At 38.8% G+C, this 16,070-nt stretch overlaps 1 pseudogene; it reads right to left on the reverse strand.

Annotated features, from left to right (window-relative positions):
- Positions 1–9,924: 9,924 nt before the first annotated feature.
- Positions 9,925–15,529, reverse strand: LOC116886973 (annotated as a pseudogene).
- Positions 15,530–16,070: the final 541 nt, after the last annotated feature.

Raw genomic sequence — 16,070 nt, forward strand, 5'->3', positions numbered from 1 at the left:
TACTGGTGGTCCTGAGGCCTGTTCGCTATGGGTGCTGCCCACGGGTTCCCATGCTGGTGGCAGCAACCAGGAAGATCGGCTGCCCCTTCCGGGAGAGAGCCTCCAAGGCACCAGGGTTCCAGATGGCTCCGTGTTTTCCTCTGAATCAGTAATGTGTGCAGAGAGCAGTCCTTCTGGTTTCGCAGGGCGGTCTGCCTCTGAAGGTTTAGCCTCCCTCCCACGGGATTTGGGTGCAGAGAACTGTTTATCCGGGTCTGTTTCTTCAGGTTCCGGCGGTGTTCAGGCAGGGGTCCTGTCTTTCCTGGCCCTTTCCCACGGGTTCCCAGAGGCCTTATACAGTTTCCTCTTGGGCCAGGGATGTGGGCAGGGTGGGCAGTGCAGTGGTCTCTCCGCCTGCAGCCTCAGGAGTGCCCACCTGACTAGGCATGGTGAGGTCTCTCTCCACGGTTCTGGGAGCAGAGAGCTGCTGCAGGCCAGCTGCTTTTGATTTTTTTTAATGATCAAAATTTTTTTAATTCTATTTTGGGGTATTTTATTGTATTCACATTATCACTTTGTCCTTGCTTGTCTTGTCCGTTTGTCTTTCTCTCGACAGTCTTTATTATATTAATCATGGCTAGTTTAAATTTCTGGTCAGCTAATTAAAAAATCTGTGGACCCAGGATCTGTTTATGTCTTCTCTGTCTCTTCAGACTGGGTTGAGTTTAGTTATCAGCAAATGTTCTTCTCTTTGAATCTGTCTTCAGAATTCTCTGGGCATGTTCATTCTGGGTTTGAAATAATTTTAATAATTAAGTAAACTTATATAAATAGTAGAACATAACATTTCTTCCTTTCACGACTATGAAAATGGGTCCCAAGTTTTACTCTTTATTGTATAGTTGCCTCTAAGATACAGACCTCAAGTTGAAAAACATTGAGGAGACATAAAAATCATAGATGATTTATGACTGTTATTTTCTATCCTGAAACTTGTTTTAATCTCTTTCCTTTCCTATATGCATCTAAATAAGCATACTAAGAACGATGGGGTGGTCTGGTGCTGTTCATGTATTCAAATGTTAAATTCTGTACCCCAGATTCTGGTTGATGTAAGAGCAAAGTCCTCACATACACTATAAGTTTTCTTTGTACAAACCTTTGCTTCCCAATTTAATTAATAATAAAATGCTAAAAGCCTGTGATTAGCAATAGAGCGAGATAGGTAGGACTTCCAGCAAGGGGGCAAGGAATTCTGGGAAGAAGAAAGAAAAAGACTTTTCACCAGGAGAGAGGGGATTATGGGCCTGGAAGTTACAGGAAGCCACCTGGTTGGATTGGACTATGCTCCAGTTAACCTAGATTAGCTTTGTGAGGGTCTGCCCTGCTAAGGCCTACACTTTAAAGAATTAAAAAGTTTCTGCATGTGTTTTCTTGGGAGAACTAACAGGTTAAGGAATAACTGCCACTGTGTTAACTTCTAGCATTAATTAATACATACAGAATATTAATAAGCATCTTTTTTTTGTAAGAGCGGTATGTTATTTCTATGTGAGAATACCCTAGCACTGCCATCATGGCCATAATTTATACTGCTAAAAGTATCTGCTGAAGACTTCTCAGCGACAAGAAGACAGATGGCTTCATTCTAAACAGGCAGCCAGTTATGTCTTTACTTACTAGTTCACATTCTGACTGAGATCTAACAATGCTCTTTATGGACATGAGTTAGCAGGTAGAGCCTGCAAGTAAAAGCCTATTCACTCTGAACTTAGTTCAGCCGGAAAAACACTCACTCCAGTCTCACCTGTAAAGCCATCAGTTAACCTCCATTTTTACTCTAACACGTAACACCTGACTAATTCCATGCACATCTAGGGAGCAAGGGAATGATTGCTACCCACCACAAGGCTCATAGGGCCAGTTGATTGTAGGAAACATGGCCTTTAGAACTCCATGTCAACTCTCAGTTCAACATGGAATTCTCACATCTACATTTAGGTCTTCTGAGACTTGTGAAAATACACAATTAGAAATCCATCATTCCCCTGTCTCCGTGGAATTTCTGTTAATGTTTTTCAAATTAAGAAAACATATTTTAATTATCAACTTTGCTTACCTGTAGTAATTCAAATAAAAATGATGTGTGTGTGTGTGTGTGTGTGTGTGTGTGTGTGTGTGACAGAGAGATAGTGAGGGAGAGAAAGACAGAGACAGAGAGACAGAGACAGACAGAGACAGACCAAAAGAAAGAGAGAGATGATGAAGAAAGTCAGAGGATAACTTGCCATGGTTTCTGTTTTCATCTGGATCTTGTGGGCTTGAATTCAGAGCTTCAGCAAAGCTCTTTTTCTGCCAAGCCACATGGCTGGTCACGATTTTATTTAGTCTCACTTCTTTCAATGTTCCTTATTTTAGGGTCCTCATTTCTTTCTGACTGCACTATGTATTTTCTCAGGTGCATCTCCATGGTTCTAGGGCAAGATTTCCTCTTTTACATCCGGTCACAGGAAGAACCTGACCTCTGCAGAAAGTAGATCAGTGGCAAGTTAATTAGAAAAGTTAATCTCAGGTTAAAGTGGAAATTCCTATCGACATCAGCCACAGAGCTGACAACCACTTAGGTGTTTTGCAATTTGCTTCAGATAAGGATTTTAACCTCCTGATTTGCAAACGTGCCAAGAATGCATTTAAAGGATGACTAAGCACACATGTCTGGTCTGCCTCCACAACTGACCTACAGAAATCAAGCCCTCTTCATTAGCAGGGACAGTGCTACCTGGTGCAGTGGTTGAAGAAAGGAGCAGAAGCTTAGAGTAATGAAGTAGGAAGAAAGCTTCAGAGCTACTGAACTAGAATATTAGAAAATAGTCTAATTCACCTGTGGGAGATTTTCATGTAACAAAATGAGAAACCCTATCCAAACATGGTTCTTCCTCCCTCTCTGTCCCCCTCAGGAGGCTCCAGGTCGCCATCAATTGACCACCAAGTGTGGTAATCTGGGATTATCTTCGTCTCTCATCACCTTCCATTACCTGACTTGTTAGCCTCATCTCTACTTTGTCCTTAAGAATCACCCTTTGATTACCACTGTGAATACTTCTGTAAAGGTTAGTTTATCCCTGTATTTCATATTCTAACATTTTCCAAACAGTATCCAGTCCCACTTGTCTAGCCGTAGTCATGTTTTGAAATTAAATCTAAAAACCCGAGTTTTCCTCATCATTTTTCCAGCTCACCCTGCAAACTATATCTAGAAACCAGGTCACCTTTTCTCCTCTACCCTCATATCACATCATCTATAGCTCTCTTGTCCTCACTGCCATATTCTAATGTGTATAGTCATTCAATGTTCCCAGAAAATAGAGACTGGAGTAAATTCCATTTGCTAATAACTAGTGAGAGTATATAATTACCAAGAAGAAAGACAGGTGGGGGGAAAGTCAATGAAGGCAGAACAGATGCCAATGTGTGAACCCCTGAGATGGGCACTCCTTGGTACCAGATGTGATTCATTGATTATAACCGAGAAATCATTCTCTTACAGTTCACCTGGGTATGACTGCGTCTTCAGACACTGTCCAGAAACAAGGTGGGAGAGCCATGATCTGTCTGGCAACTTCTGCCTGCCATTGGTCAAAAACTTACACCATTAACAGGATAACTCTCCTTGTTTTTCGATGCTTTTTGGGAGGGTCTTCATGAAGCCTAGCTTTATCTGCAGCAGAAATGATGGGAAATAATAAGAAACTATGAAGGTAGGAAGCCAAGTATTATCAAGGTACTTAGGCCCACTCCAAAGGCCCACTAAAAGCTGGCTGACCTTGAAGCAACAGAGAACAAAGTCAGAAGAGGCATCAGAAAAAGGACATGCTAAAAGCATTTTAAGCACCACACACATGCGTGCGCGCGCGCGCACACACACACACACACACACACACACACACACACACACACGAATCTGTGCCCCTGTGATTTCCCACATTAGTAGAATAGGAAGAGCAATAGTGTAGAATTCAATGGGTCACAAAGTTAGAAATTTTTAATTTAACTGTTCTGGGTACTCGGCTACATTGAACTTGGAACCTTTTACAATTATATATTTATGTTAATTTTTTAAAATATACATAAGTCTGAAACAGGATCATGGATCAACACCTACCCAACAGAAGGAAAAAGACAAATAAACCACAATAAACATATGGAATTCATGCTATAGCACTGTTTGCTCAGTAGAAGGGAAGCTCGGCATTAGTTTGAGCTCCATTGGTGGTTGTAGGCCCTCTCAGGATATGATGCTATAAAGTGTGTGCTGCCTTTGTTTATGTTTTGTTAGACATGTAGGAGAAGGAAGACATAGTTATGATTTTAGGAGTCACTAATAGACTTTTTTTCAGAAACAAAAACACTCCGTAGACCTGCCCAGCTATCATGATTGACAGGTTGGGACTGATTATGGAGTCCTGACAATTGGGTGAGGCCACAGAAGGAATATGTCATTGGAATACTCAACTTCTGTAATATTGCATATTGATAATATTATCAATGCTTTGGTATATTTAAATGGTATTTTATTTTTCAAATGCAGCGTAACAACTGTCCCACCTCAGAAGATCAACTGGCAACAGCACCAAGATTTAATGACTAATGATAAATTAATTTTTATTACATTTGTTAAGAAGTATGAGTTAAGAAACAAATCCATGATTGAAGAAAAAATGAGTGTTTCTCCTCAATCATAATTGATTACTGAAAAAAATCACAGTGCCATTTTTTCTTAAACGAAATGACTTTGAACACTATTTATAATAAGTCAATTTAGAATAGCTACATATATTCATTGTAATAATTATTTTATATTAGAAAAATGTAAGAAAAATATAAGTGATTATTGAATCAAATCTAAATAAGTGTTAGGCAGATGATTAAAAATTGATTATGCCTATAGAAGTAAACTAATAAAATTCAAATTTAGTTAATCACCATAATAGTTTTGAAATTTAAGCTCTTCTGTGTAAAATTGTTTAAACATTGACTTTTTGGGGTGAATGGAAAATAGCAGAGTAAGTTTTACATCCATTTTTAAAAAGTAGGCCCTTACTTTTGCTATAAGTCTCTTCAAATTCCCCAATTACTACAATGCTCATAGAGTTCCTACATAGTCCCATAGTTGTATGTCTCAGTAACACAAATATCCTTAAGGCTATACATGAATACATATGTCAAGCTCTAAACTCATTTTTTAAAAGTTTCCTTTATATTTTAACATTTCATATACATAGAGGATGAAATATGGTCACATATAGCTCTAACTTACCATAGATCTTCCTTTATGCCTTTAGTTTTTGATAACCCACTAAATTAGAGCTACCATAAGTTCATGAGTAAAGGAGCATCAACTGGAACATATAATACCTAGCAATGGGCACATTCTCAGCAAAGGATGATTCTCCTTTCCCAGAAAGTATCTGATGCCAATTGTTCCTAAGGGTGTTGTTGAGCATTGACCTTATCTATTTCTTCTATGTCGATATTTTTACTGGTTTTATCCCGAGCATGCCCTGTACTGCTACTTTGAGATTAATATTGCAAAGTCCATGTTGTGTCTAGAAGACAACAATTTAAAGCACTCCTCCCTACCTTCTAACTCTTAAATTCTCCCCACCTCCTCTTCTTTGTAGTCTGTGAGCTTTAGCAATAGTGGTGCAGAGAGTTAATGAATATTTCAGAACTGTAGCCAGGCATTCATCTCTCTGTCGACATCTCTTGCAAAATGGAACGTTCTATTTTCAAAATTGAGAGTATCCCGGGTCTATAGGTGTGAACATAAATCAGAAGAGAAGTTGGCAGCATGAATATTGAACTAAATAACAAGTTCTTCAGTAGTACCTGTGGCTTTCCATGTATAGGACCTTTCAATGGAATTACAGCATCAGACATAAAATTCCAATTTGTTCAGGTCTCCAATTGAATCAAAAGTAAGCAATTACCCTGTAACACTGGACACACTATTGCTCCAGTAGGCACAACTTGCTTGGCAGGAGGTCAATATTACCATTGCTTACTAAGATAATTAATGAGTTTGTTTGTTTGTTCCTCACCCAGGAAACTACAAAGCACATCCTCACATTCTTTATTTTATTATAGAAGTATGCATATTTTGCCTGAATGTGTGTATGTATACCATGTAAGTCATGTGCATACCTGGCCCTCTCAGAGGAATGGCTGTGAGCTACCATTTGGAAATCAAACCTAGGTCCTTTCAAAGAGCAACAAATGTTTTTAAGCACTCAATCAGCCATCACTTCTGTCCCCTTCTAGTAGTGTGTTTTGTGAAAAGTGTATACTCTCTTCAGTAATTGAGTCTTGTCGTGTAGCTATGGTGGATAACCAAGGGCTATGACAATAGTATTTTGGAGGTCTCTGGGGCATCTTTGAACAATAATGCTTAAGGAGGTTTCCCATATCCTATACTGTATTTTCACTTAATAACCTGTGTCTTCTGAAAGGATTCATATCTATCCTTAGAGAGAATTTCACATTGAACTCTATTTAAAGTTGCCTTTTGAAATTAACTTATCAACTTCTGACTTTACATAAGGCCTTATCATAATCTTTCATTTTAGTTAACCTATTATCTTTCCTTCTTACCCACCCCAAGTCATGATCTCTGCTTAATTCTTAAACCATCAGCATCCCCCTTCTTTCTTTATGCATTGTTCTGCTATCCTTCCACTTCTTTCATAATTTTATAAGACTAGAAAGAGAAAACTTACCACAAGATTTAAGCAACTGCAAACTTTTCAGAACACCCGTTCTTTTAAGGATTCCTTCACAGATTTTTTCCCCTCACCAAACCTCACTTTCCCCCTTCCACACAACCAGCTATATTAAAGAAAAAGTGACTTGTAAGTGTGGCTTTCTCAAGGCACACGAGAAAAAGCTCCTAGCAAGAAAAGTAGACTAACACGATTTACATTCATTCTTAGACCACCAAAAAGTCCATTGCCTTTGAAGTCTGGCACAAAAACACAGAAATGGTTATGTGGGAGCATCTAACACATGAGCAAAGTATATGAGATATTTAAGATACTCCAATTAGCAGACATCCACATTGTATTCTCTTGTGCTTGATAATTTTAGTATCTGAAACTGTCTACAATATAAACATGTAAGGCATGTGACAGACTTAAAGCATTGCTACACGATATATATATATCTCCTTCAAATAGTTTAACTTTAGAAAAGATACCTGGGCTATGGAAGAATCATCTTTTCAGGATTTCCTCTGGAATTCATTACCCACAGCATCAACATCAGGTACAGATTTTGTAGTCCTTTGTGTGTTTGTCAAGCAAGAGATAAAATTTATCTTACAAAGCATATTGATTTTCAGGTTCTAGCTAAAGCGAATGCAATCATTCAGCAGAAACATTTCCAATTAACTTTGGAGTAGAGAACATTCAAAGATACCCTAAAATATGTACATGTATAAGTAACATTTGAAACATATGTCTGTACCAGGGGCCAACTATAGAAAAAAGTCCTAATTAAAAGCAAGTTGTATAAATTTCTCTGTTTACAAATGCTTATAACTATTATTATCCAAGTACTATCATATACATAGGAAAACCTAGAGATTCTAGAATATAAATGCTTAGTCCTATATCCAAGGAAATTGAGTTATAATAGGAAAAGTAAAGAAAATTTGCAAGAATATAAGATACAAGTCACAATGACTGGATGAATGGAGAAATATTCTCAATGTGAGCTTGTCTTGAGATCTAGTCATAAAGAGAAAAAAGTAACTGTTTGCCATAGTTTGCACTTGGGCAAATCCATACAGAGGTTAGAGAGAATGTTCTATGGCAGCAATTCTCAACCCGTAGGCAGTGACCTGTAGGCTTAGATTTTTTTAAACTTATTTTAGTAAGGCTTCTTAAATGCTTCTAACCCCCTTTTTACCCACTGTCCAAAGGTAGGGGAGAAAAGATGGTCAATAGGACAAGGAGATATAGGCCTGCTTAGAAGAAGTTCCTTGGGGGTTGGGGATTTAGCTCAGTGGTAGAGCGCTTGCCTAGCAAGCACAAGGCCCTGGGTTCAGTCCCCAGCTCAAAAAAAAAAAAAGAAGAAGAAGAAGAAGAAGTTCCTTGGGAACAATCGCAGTCTCCATTTTCTAGGATATCAGCAGTACAGTTCAGTAGCATCAGGACACCAAACATGAATCAGCAGCAGTGGTACAATCCAGCAGAAACAGCCAGACCTCTGCAGAATTGGCATGAGTCAGAGGGAGCAACCAGAACCATTTGGGACGGCAGGAGAAGTTCTCTGATGTGCCTCTCTCAAAAAAGTCAAGGTCAACAAAGACATGACCGATGAAGCATTGAAGGGCTAACTATGTAAGTGTGCTGTCACTGTCTGTTGAGTACTACACGGTCCATTGAGTACTATTTATATTCTCCAAACAACACATGTCCTCCCACAGGTCTTGCCTATGCAAAAATACCATGTGAGTCTGCATTACACGCTATGACCAGAAATTTCCACTGCACTGACCCATTTGGGGGTTGAATGACCCTATCACAAGGGTCCTATAAGACCATCAGAAAACTCAGATGTTTACATTATGATTCATTAAAGTAGAAAAATTATAGTCATGAAGAAGCAATGAAAGTAATTTTATGCTTGGGGGTCACTACAGCATGAGGGACTATATTAAAAGTCACAGCATCAAAAAAGTTGAAAGCCATTGTTCTAGGCAAGTAGGATATGTAATCTACATGGGAAGAGACATGATGATAGATTTAATCAATAAACGTTGAACCAACTTCACTAGAATTTTGAAGTAGTCATAGTGGTATAGATTCAGGCTGGAAAAAAAATGATGTAAAGAGCCATAGATCTTAAAAACTTTCAATTCAAAGGATGTTAAGGATGCTAAGTTTTAACTTGAAGTACCATCAAGACGAGCTCACTTGTTCAGTAGAGGCACAAATGTTATATGAGCAACCAATTACTTTTTAATAAGGTTTAAAGTGACCTCTACAAGAAAAATATCTGATACTGTAAATGAACCAAGGACCTATGGCTAGATAGGTCATTGACTCAAGTGGGGAAGCCTATGATTATTATGTTAATGATAAGAAAATAAGAACTTTTCATGACCTATCATTATACCCCTAGATCAGCAAATCGCTCACTCTCATCAGAGAAGCTCCTCCTTATAGTAGATGATAGTTACTACAGAGGCCCACAGCTGGTCAATATGCAGAGACTATAAAGAGGACTTCTGTTCTCACAGCTCTCCACTCACGTCTCAAGAATTTACGCAGAAGAGGAGACAGAAAGATTCTCAGAGTCATAGCAAATGGGTGCCTTCTTCGAAGCTGTTTTCCAGGCACGATGGGGAAGATGCACAGTAATTGTGCAATATACAAAAGATCTGCACAAGGTAAAACCAGACAAAATCCAAACATGGAAGAGTAGGCATAAAATCCCACTCCAATCAGTGTTGCTATTTACATTTCATTCATTGCTGCTGGAAGAAGAGAAAGTCCTTTTTCAGTAGGATGTGACGCCCCCTGTTAAACTATACTCCAGAGCAAGCCCCACACCCAGGATTTGCTGATAAACACAAACTGGATTGAGGGGGAAGGGGAAAGTGAGAGGGGTGAAGGGGTAAAGAGAGAGAGAGAGAGAGAGAGAGAGAGAGAGAGAGAGAGAGAGAGAGAGAGAGAGAGAGAGACTGAGACTGAGACTGGAAGGAGTTACAGAAATGGGTGAATATGGCCAAAATATATTCTATGAAATTTTGTTTTCCTTCTATGTGACGACTTTGTTCTTGTTTTTCTGAACAAATTCTTGAAGAGAGTTGTGAGGATCAGGATCACAGTGAGAACGGATCCCTTCATTCTCGGCAGGAAGCACCACACTGGCTTGAGGTTTCTAACTTTGTTGGAAATGGTTATCTTCAACAATAATAGGTCTCGGAGGAGCCACTTCCACAGATCGAAAATCAGACTGGTCACTCCCTGGTTCTCTTCCACTTCGGCGTGTACCGTTCCTTGCTCCCCTGGTTCAGAGCCCTCCACGTAGAATTTCACGGGCACGCACTTTAGCCCGATGTTCACATATTCAACAAAGCTGACAAGTTGTCTCCGCCCACGACTCGACCTTTCCCCATAGCCTTTCACAGGCTCACCAAAGACACTGATCACCTCAGGGTGTGTTCTGCATTTTCCTAAGGCTTTCCCATATATGATATTAGGACTGGATGAAGAAAACAGCTCTTTGAAGATCGTGTATAACAAGCCGCCTGTGATGCTGACTCCAAAGAGCACCGCTATGAGGTAGGTGACGTCTCTCCCAGCTTCTTTCACTTTCTGAGGTGTTGAAACACCGGTTTCCTCTCTTTGATGCCTGTGAATAGACACTTGCTGGCTACTGTCCTCCTTTGCTTTCCGGGAGTCTGGTCCTTGTGTCCAGAAGGTTTTCTGGGTGAACCCGAGGACAGTTCTAGGTTGCCCTGTTTTCTTCTGCTCTCGCAGCCCCCATCTCAAAGGTTGGGTTTTCAAGCAAGCTTTGGTGAGTACAAAGTGTGGCAACAACAACTGCCCAACGACCCGTGCAGCTTCTCCGCAAGCCGTACAACTCTTAGAAAAACACAAAACACGTTCACAAACACTGTGAGACTTCCGGACTGCAACTTGTAAAGGCTCGTAATCCACACACTCAGGCGGACAAGACATGGAACCAAATCATTCCCATTACATCCTGTGTTAGGCGGAATCAAGATGAATTATTTACAAGAGGAGTTAGGTACACTTTATTTTTTCTCTCTCTCGAATTAAAATCTCTATGAAAAATTTAAAACATAGTTTAAAATCAGAAATACAATCTTGAATACGAAGAAGGGGCTGAAGTGGAGATTTATAAAATGGTACAAGGCGGCGGGCAGGGTGAGTCACCTGGTGGTAACTACGATAACCAAGAGCAGAAAGATGGAGATGTTTAAATGAAGAATTAAGAGTGTGTCCCTCAAACATTTACCCTGTGAAACACAGTATTTAATACTACAGACCCACAGCTCCTGATGTGGTTAAGAGAGGATAGTGAAGTAGGGATTTTTGGTTTCTTTAGACACTTAGTTATGTCATGTGAATTTTTTTTCTGGAAACTGTCTGATGAAAGGATGTTTCAGACAGGTGATGGTTTTTTTGTAGGTAACCTAGAAAAAAGACTTGTGATACTTTGTTAAAACAAATGCTTGAGAGACCTGGTAATGTTTGAAAAGGATATAAATATAACCCAAAGAACAATGGATGATGCTAGATAGTATTGATATGCATTGTCATTCTTTACTGGTCATCATTGGGCTTTATCAATGCTAGTCTTCACTGACAACACTCAATGGTATTGATACAACTTACCATGTTTTTATTGGCCATCCTTTTGTCATGACTTCAAAGATAAAAATCCACCATTAAAAAAAAACACCCTTTGGTGGTATTCCAACAGCCACTTCTGTGGACTCTGATTGGTTGACAGAAGGTTATGGTTTCTTCTTGATTGACCTGAAATTGTTGATTCATGAATGGCTTTTGTGAGTGGATCACACTGCCGATACTGATTCATGTGAATTAAATATCTGATATCCTGACAATGCAGATTAGATTTGTTCCATGGAAATATGTCTAAACAGGCACACATCCTCCTTTGCTCTATTAACCTTTCCTTTCCACCACCTCTGGTGGGATGGTGGGAGAGAAAAGATGTTAAAACATTTAGAAACAGGATAGCATGAAGCATTGGGAGAAATAAAAGAAATACAACATATGTAAAGTGTTTATCAGAATAACTAATAAATAATAAGTGTGATGAACATGAAAATTTAGATGACTCAAACTTAAATAATTAGAAAAATCTTTTTATAGTACTTAGGAAGAGCTTAAGTCATCATTCTTAAGACAACATTTTTGAATTTTTATTTTAGGATGAAACTTAGTTTGTATTATCTTAAATGATAACATATTATGGTTCTTAATTAATGAAAACTTTTTTAAAAACACAACTGTATCATAATATATGGAATTGTTTTCTAATTTTTAATAACATTTCATCACGATTTTATTTTTCATCATAAAATAAATGTAGAATAAGCCATCTGAATTTTAACAAATTTTGATTGGTCACTTGGTGTATTGATTTAATTATTAATCAAGGTTCATAAAGTAATCTCCAATAAGCACTAATTTGTTTGAGAATGTTGTAAATGTATTAAATAAAATATTATAGTATCCAACCTCCTTACCTCCCTCCAATTCTTGTCATATTTCTCCCAAAATGTCTTTTATTCTTTATTTTATTTTTAAACAAAGGTTTTATATTTCTTTGGGAATTTCATACTACATATTTAGAAAATACCCATCCCTTTCAAATTCCAGCTCTTCACAAAACCATCATTGGCATCCTTTATCTCTTCCCACACAACCTTTTCCTTTCCTTTCCCTTCCTTTCCCTTCCCTTCCTTTCTTTTTCTTTCCTCATCATGGTCATTTGTATTGCTCAGCTAATCCTGGGAATGGGGTTTGCACACTGTTCATCTAGTAGCAGTCGTATCATTAAAGAAAACAGATTCTTGCAGGCACCTGTCAAATGCTAATAACTCCTCAGCTAGTGGCTCTTTGACTGTCACGATGTTTATTTAATTTGTAAATTACATATGTATGTATAGTATATGTTAAAATAATATAAGCATGTGCACACACAGATGCAAATGAACCTTTTCGGTACTTTTCTTTATGCTTGTTTTGGCTTTTAAGCCAGTGTCACTTATATAGGTAAGACAAGCTTATGATTATAAATTTCCTGTCCTCAGGCTTCTGAGGGCTGGGATTATAGTAGAATTTAACTTTTTCAAGGTTAAATTGTCCTATATCTTGTTTTAACCTTTGTTTCCTTTCATATTTCAAAGTGATTGAATAGAAATACACACTTTTTCCTAAAAAGATGATTGTTTTTACTAAAGTATGATCAAGGCTATATGTCAGTCAATGGAATATAAGAATCTCTCCATTTCATCAGCAAACGCTTAAGTGATGCAGAGAATTTCCCCCATTTGGTTATGTACGTGGTTGCACTTGCTTGGCAGTTACTGCTTGGCTGTTTCATGAGGCATAGAGGAGTTGAACTCATATAAACATGAACTCAATTATATCTCTTTTAGACTCACTTTTTACTCCAAACCTATGAGCCACTTGTTATATCATCAGGGATGCTTTGACTGTAGTTCCCACTGGGCTTCATAAGTTCACCTGTTTCTCATTTAAAAAACTTGCTCTTAGAACTTGTCTATAAGGCACATGCCCAGAAGCATTGAGGATCTGAGTTTGACACTCAGAACTCATATATGAAAATCTGAATGCAATGGTCCATGCTTATAATCACAGCAATTAAGAGGTGGAGACAGGCGGATCCCTGGAACTGTTGGAGAGCCAACCTAGCCTGGAAAGCAAGCCCCAGATTTAAGTAAATGACTCTGTCTTCAAAATCAAGGTCAATGGCTTGCGTAGTGCAATACCCAAAGTTTGCTTCTGTCCTCTACATGTGTATGCATTTGGAAAAACTGTTCTTTAGAATTCTTATTTTCTATCATCGTTGTGATTGTTGAGGTCTATCGTGTTTATTTATTTTATATCATTTATGGGATATCAACAGATAGGAAGTAGAGGTTAAAATTATAATTTTAATACTTTATTAATCACTGGGAATAATAGAATAATAAATGTTAAAAAGGTTGGCAGATATCAGAAGATGGAAAGATCTCCGATGTTCATGGATATGTAGGACTAAATAGTAAAAATGGACATCTTACCAAAAGAAAGCTACTGGTTCAAAGCAACCACCATCAGAATTCCGACACAAATCTTTATAGACCTTGAAAGAATAATACTCAACTTCATATGGAAAAATAAAAACCCCAGGATAACTGAAAACAGTGCTACACAATAACAGAACTTCCAGAGGTATCACCATCCTTAATCTCAAGCTACTACAGAGGTGTAAAAATAAAAAAAAAATTTTTAAAAACCACATGGTATGGGCATTTAAAAAAAAGACATGTTGATCAGTGGAATTGAATCAAAAGCTCAGGCATAAATCTACACATTTATGGACACCTGACTTTTGATAAAGAAGCCAGAAATATACAGTGAGGTTTTTAAAAAAGGGACAGCATGTTCAACAAATGGTATCGATCTGAGTGTGAGGATAAACCTGTACACATCACCCTGAACAAAAGTCAAGTCAAATGGATCAAAGCCCTTATCCTGATACCAGATACACTGAAACTGATAGAAAAAAAAAGGGAGGAATAGTCTTGGATAAACACAGGTGAAAAGAAAAGACAACCTTCCAGAACAGAGCAACATGAGGACACTAAGATAAACAATTAATAAAATGGGGGTCTCAGCTATACCACTTTTGTACATGTACCCAAAAGATGTTCTATCATCCCACCAGGACACTTACTCAACTATGTTCGTAGCACCAGAAACTGGAAACATCCCAGCTGTCTCTCAACTGAAGAATAGATGAAAACTGTGTAGTGCATTTACACAATGGGATACCATTCAACTGTTAAAGTCGATGACATCATGAAACTTGCAGGCAAATTGACGGAAATAGAAAACCACTCTGAATAAGGTAAAGCAGACCCAAAGAGACAAACATGGTATGTATGTATTAACTTGTAAGTGAATTTTAGCTGTAAAGTTAAAGACCACAGATCCAGAGAGGTTAACCAACAAGGGGGTCATAAGGGGGGAATGCAAGGATCTACTGGGGAAGAGGAAATAGATTGGGTTGGAAACAGGAGATGTGAGATAAAAGGGAAGGGGGGAAGAAGATACTCGGAGAACTTGCTAGAACTAGGAGTGGGGAGGTGCATTTCTATAGCAAGGCAGAAACCTAGTGCAATGGAATGTCCACAGAATCTATGACAGTAACACTAGCAAAGACTCCTAGTAAAGTGGGGAACAGAGCCTGAACCTGGCTATCTCTGTCACCAGACAAGGTCTCAAGCAGAGGGATTGGGACAGCAACTCAGCGAAAAACCCTCAAACCTACAGATTGTCCTGCCCGTAGAGTATGCTGGGACTTGAGCCTAACAGAATCATCATCAAAGAACCAGAGAGACTTCTCCCAGCAACTGATGGGAGCAGATGCAGAGTCCCACAGCCCAACATTTGTGGAGCTTGGAGAGTTCTGTGGAGGACAGAGGTGAAGAATCAGAGAAACCAGAAGGGTCAGGGGTACACCAAAACACAGGCCACAGAATCAACCTACCAGGACTCATGGGAACTTACAGAGATCAGGGAGTCTATAGGAGTCTAACCTAGGTCCTCTGTAAATATGTTCTGACTGAGTAGCTTGGTCTTTGTGTGAAAATCCTGACAGGGGAAACAAGGGTTGTCCCTAACAATTTTGCTTATTTGTGGGACTCTTTTCCTCCTGCTGAGTTACCTTGTCCTGCCTTGATATCATGGCACATGCCTGCTTTTATTATAGCTTGTTGTGCCATATTCAGTTGATGTCCCTGGTAAGCATGGTCTTCCCTGAGGGAAAGAAGAGAGGTGAAACTGAGGGGAAATGAAGGTAGTTTACGGGGAGGGGGGGATCTGCTGTCCAGATGTAACTTATGAGAGAAGAATAAAAATAAAGTATTGGTCGATTTTAGATTGTGATATTGTTATTATTGTAAACACATTGTCATTCTCAATTATCAGTGTACTCTTCTGACGTTTTACACAGGAACTTGATCCATAAAGTTGACAGCTGCTTCTGCAGCCTGAAAACTGTTGCAGTCTACCTCAGTGCCATTTATCGGATGTGTCTTTGTTAGGATTTTGCAAATTTTCTAAAGGACAACATTTAACTGGTGTTGACTTTCAGGTGCAGAGGTTCAGTCTGTTGTCATCCAGGTGGGAATATGGAAACATTCAGACAGACATCAGGCTGGAGGAGCTGAGAGTTCTACATCTTTATCCAAAGGCAGACAGGAGCAGACTGGCTCCACATGGTTAGGAGGAGGA

This window comes from Rattus rattus, chromosome 18, assembly GCF_011064425.1.
Source record: "Rattus rattus isolate New Zealand chromosome 18, Rrattus_CSIRO_v1, whole genome shotgun sequence".
Taxonomy (NCBI): domain Eukaryota; kingdom Metazoa; phylum Chordata; class Mammalia; order Rodentia; family Muridae; genus Rattus; species Rattus rattus.